Source organism: Berghia stephanieae, chromosome 3, assembly GCF_034508935.2.
Source record: "Berghia stephanieae isolate SIO BIC M18660-M18661 chromosome 3, UCSD_Bste_1.3, whole genome shotgun sequence".
NCBI classification, from domain to species: domain Eukaryota; kingdom Metazoa; phylum Mollusca; class Gastropoda; order Nudibranchia; family Aeolidiidae; genus Berghia; species Berghia stephanieae.
Window position 1 is genome coordinate 19,959,986 of NC_088362.1, and position 5,000 is coordinate 19,964,985.

General features: G+C 37.9%; 1 protein-coding gene across 4 annotated transcripts in view; it reads left to right on the top strand.

The window, feature by feature from the left end:
* Window positions 1-5,000, top strand: part of LOC144967304 (uncharacterized) — a 131,965-nt gene that overhangs the window by 39,433 nt on the left and 87,532 nt on the right. Inside the window, exon 1 of one of the 4 annotated variants that reach the window (XM_078904367.1) lies at window positions 4,943-4,968. The exons of the other annotated variants lie outside the window; for them this stretch is intronic. The gene's annotated coding sequence lies outside the window, so the exon portion shown is untranslated. Of the gene's footprint in view, window positions 1-4,942; window positions 4,969-5,000 lie in introns of those variants that run through there. 4 annotated transcript variants of the gene reach the window in all.

Below are 5,000 nucleotides of genomic sequence, written 5' to 3' on the forward strand. Positions count from 1 at the left end.
ACGCCTGTTAGGCGATATTACAATTTATCCGACAGAGACAACGCTGTTGACGGCCAGGTATTCATTTTACACCTGGGTACGGTGAGAGAATGTAAGCAAAGAGTCTTTTCCAAGGACTCAACTATGCGCTGAACGAGGCTCGAACCCAGGACCAAAAGACCACATAGCCGCACATGTTTATCTTATCTTTTTTTTTGGGGGGGGGGGGATTTTTTTTTAACCCTCTCCTTTCCAAACAACCATAAAATCGTTGCATTCGTTTCGATATTCATTTAAAAATAATAATTGAAAACTCATTTACACCATCACAATATATTTGAAGATACTGTATTAGAATTATATTTGTTCTGAACGAAATTAAACGCAATGCATGCCGATTTCTCTTGGGATTGAACAAATCAAATTCTATTTTGGTATTATTTGGATAAGACTTTTTCTTGAAAAAATCTTGAAAATGGATACTAAGAATTGGCTTAGAGGATTTAAAGCTGCAGATAGTATATCTAATGTCTGGTTTTTATCAACTTAAATCATTCTCGTAATTTTGGTTATAAATAAATAGCTAGATATGCTAAAAGGGAATAGAAGAGTCAATCCTATTTAATTTGTATTAATTTTGGTTACAACACCTATTCGTTCATACTGTTAATGCATTTTGGCACTCTTTCAAATCTACGAAACGGTTAAAAATTTTTTTTTACAAAACAGGTAGAATATTTTCATCCTTACATTAATGAAACAATGAACTTGACTATCGTCACTATGAATGATGAGTGATGTAGATTCTGTCTATTCAATGATTACAACAGTTGTGCCTGCCATTTACCTGTGTTAATTGGCATACAAAATGAACAGAACAATGCTTTGATGAGTGTTTGTCTGGCTTTGACATAACAAGAGACATTACATTCTTTTCACCAACTGCAATACGTTTTAAGTACGACGTAAAAAGTAAACGTTAAAAAAAAAAGAAGAAATTAAAAGCAGAGGTAGATAGAGATTAGGCGTTGGTAAAGACTTGGAAAGTTGTCATTGATCGTTGTCTTAAATATTTATTGATTTCCTTATGGTATTTAATTTCGTATGCGGCCCACGTCCCACCATGTGTTACTTTCTATTTTTGCAGGTCATAGGGCTGATCATTTCTAATCATTCTATCTTCGATTCGGGAGAGGTTAATATATCCCTCTCCCCCCCCCCGCCCCCCTTCCCTCACTCCCCCCCCCCCTCCTCTCTCTCTAACCCTCTTTCTTTCTTTATTTCTTTCTCGCTGTACCTCTGCCCTTTTCTCTATTCTCCCCCTTAATTTGAAACACTCTCTTTAAATCTCTCTCTCTCCTTCTCTCTCTCTCTCTCTCTCTCTCTCTCTCTCTCTCTCTCTTTCTATCTATCTATCTCTTGTCACTCTCTCACACACAAAAAAAAAACAAAAAACACGCGCACACACAAACAACTCACATACATTATTGATAATTTATTCTCTTTTTCATTTTGAATCACTCTCTATCTCAATCTCTTACTCCCTTCACTCATTCCATCTCATTCTCTCGTCTCTTTCACTTTCTCTATCTCTTTCGCACACACACACACACACACACACACAAACACACACACACACTCGGTCTCTCTCTCTTACTTTTCTCTCTCTCTCTCTCTCTCTCTCTCTCTCTCTCTCTCTCTCTCTATCTCTTATACTCTTTACCAAATTTTGATTGCTGTCTGTTGTCACCGTCCTCCCCTCCCCTCTCCCTACCTCTTTCTTTATTTCTACTTTTCTCTATCTATCTATCTATCTATCTATCTATCTATCTATCTATCTATCTATCTATCTATCTATCTATCTATCTATCATCTATCTATCCATCTATCTTTCTATCTAACTATCTATCTATCTATTTATCATTCATCTCTTTCAGTCACTCACTGATTATCTATTTCTAATTCTCTCTCTCTCTCTCTCTCTCTCTCTCTCTCTCTCTCCCCTCTATCTCTCTCCCTCCCTCGCCCTCCTCACACTCTCCCAATATCTCTCGCACGATCGCTCACACACACACACTTACACACACACACACACACACACACACACAGAGGAACAGACACATTTATATCATATTATGATATCCCTAATTCCCATCTCTCTAACTCACTCATCAATTCTCCATCCCTGACCGACAGCTTCATCAAGACGTCCTGTCCTGTCCTGTCCTCTTTGAACCGTTTCATCCCCCCCCCTCCTCCCACCCACCTCCCTCACCAACAACCTTCAGATTACCATTATCCATACCCCTTTGACGCTTTCCATCTAAATCAGATTTCAAACAAGTTAGCAACAACAACGGAATAATTCTATTCTTAGCTCTGGATTCGCTCTGGCATCGGATTTGCCCTAATTCCAAATTTACAGGAGGAAACTAATTCTGGCAGGCTTTCATCATTTAACGGAAGGATAAAACTATTCAAGTGTGATGATTACTTTGTGCATTGTCGACAGCGTTAGCTGATGATGATGATGATGATGAAGATGATGATGATGATGATGATGATGATGATGATGATGATGATGATGATGATGATGATGATGATGATGATGATGATGATGATGATGATGATGATGATGAGAATGCAATGAGAAAAAGTGATGCCTCGTCTCAAAGCGGTGTTATGACGGGCTGTACTAAATGGCGGAAATCTCATTTATAGCCACATATAGAAGGAACGAGTTTGACCCCTCTCAGTTCTTTTTTTATTGCTTTTAGACAGGCCGATTACTTCTCACAATACTCATATCAATCAGACTATAAACGTTCAAGATTACACATAGATATGTGTGTTTGTAATTTATATCCGGTTGGCAGTTGTTGTGAATACTTTAACTAAACGCATAGCATCAATATGAAATTATTGGGGGGGGGGGGGGGGGGGGGGTCTCGACACTCAGTTTGTGGAGTACTCGCTTTACAACAAGCAAAGGGGACCGAGTTCGATCCTGGGTAAAGACGAGATTTTTTTCTGACCCCCACCCCCCCCCCTACCCCCCTGCCCACCCAGCAGGGATTGGGTAGCTGGGTCCGTTAGATCGGAAGGAAAGTACTTTGCGATAGACCTGCGTCCTATTCAAAGGGTAGCAATCAATTGCAACTCTCCGATTCACAGTATAGAAACAGGGATAAGGCCCGACTCCATAGGCTTAATATTAGCCCTGAAGGACTACTATACGAAACTTTGGGTTAATGCTTCTTCCATTCAGTAAAAAAAAAGCTTTTATAATGAGCAATATCCACTAAATGTGCCCAAATCGCTTTACAACGGGTCCCTGGCCAAGAGCAAAACTTAACATGTAGGACCGCACATTAGGCGATATTGCATTTTGTTTCGGACAGGGATAACGCTGTTAACAGCCAGGTACTCATTTTACACATGAGAACGGTGAGAGAATGTGAGTAAAGAGCCTTTTTCCAAGCGAAGCTCGAACCCAGGACCTTCCAATCCGAATAAGAGTGTCATACCACAAGACCACATAGCCGCTACATAGCAGTAGGAAATCAATATAAATTCTGGTATTGTATAAAACTGCAAGTTCGTATTTCTCATCATTTTATTTCTAAATTCACGTTTCGGGCCCGATTCACCCCGACATAATAGAAAGTGACGATTACGTTCTCAACCTACAACGATCGACGAACGAACGACGTGGAAGAAAACGGAGATCTCTCCTCAGAGTTTTAGTTTTTAGAACCCCCCCCCCCCCCCCAAAAAAAAAAAAAAAAAAAACAAAAAAAAAAAAATTCAACAAAAAAAAAAAAAAAAAAACCCCCAAAAAAAAAAAACAAAACAAAACAAAAAAAAAACAAAACAAGCAAAAACAAAAACAAAACAAAACAAATAAAACCATAAAAACAAAAACAAAACAAAAACAAACAATTTTTTTTAAATGTAAAAAAAAAAACAATAAAAAAAACAAAAAAAAAAAAAAAAACAGCATATTCTCCGACACTCAGCAGTGGGAGGTGGGGTGGGGATGGAGTCTCCTGAAATCTGATTGTCGATCGTTGCAGGTTGGGAACGTAACCGTTAACACATAGCCTTTTGAGACGATATGACACAAATACCGGGGAGAGATAGGAAAAAATGCAGACGACGAAGAAATAAATGCTTCACCTTAATGGCATCAACAGATATTTGGAGATATTATTTGAGATAGAAGTACAGTAAACACCGATAGAAAACAAAACAGAAAAACCCAAACAACTAGATATTATCTTTATTTATTCAAACCTGAAAACTGATTTGTATTACAAAGTAAAGAAGACTGGAAAAAGAAAGAAAAAGTACTAAGGAACAACACGCAATTTTAATAGATTTTATATCACTCGGGGTCCCGATAGTTGGTAGAGCAATCGCTTCACACGCAAGGGACGGAGTTCGATCCTGGTTGAGGTCTAGATTTTTTTTATGACACCCTTTTTCATCCAACAGTGATTGGGTCGCTGGTTATGTTAGATCTGGCGGCAAGTACTTTGAGATAGACTAGCTCATAGCTATCCAAAGTATAGCAAACAATTGCTATTGTCCGTCTCGCGCTAGATAACCGGGGTAAACTCCGATTATGGACTTAATGGCTCTGAAGGACTACTACTTAATGGCATCAACAAATATTTGAAGGTGTTTATGAGATAAGAAGTAACTTAACAACGATAGAAAAAAACCCAACCCAGATTATCTTTAAAATTAGAAAACCATATTTATTCAAATCTGAAAAGTGGTTTGCGGTTACAAAGCAAAGAAGACAGAAAAACAAAAGAAAGAAAAATGAAAAAAAAGGATCAAAACACAGTTTTTTAAGAGTTTTTACATCACTCAAGTGCCAGTGCTCCAACCACACAAAAACATTATTTATTTTTTATTGAATTCTGTCTTTTTTGGCAGCGTATATCGTAAAGATAATACCGCATCCATAATTCAAGAAAGGTAAGAATATGTTATGTTGTACTTTGGAAAAA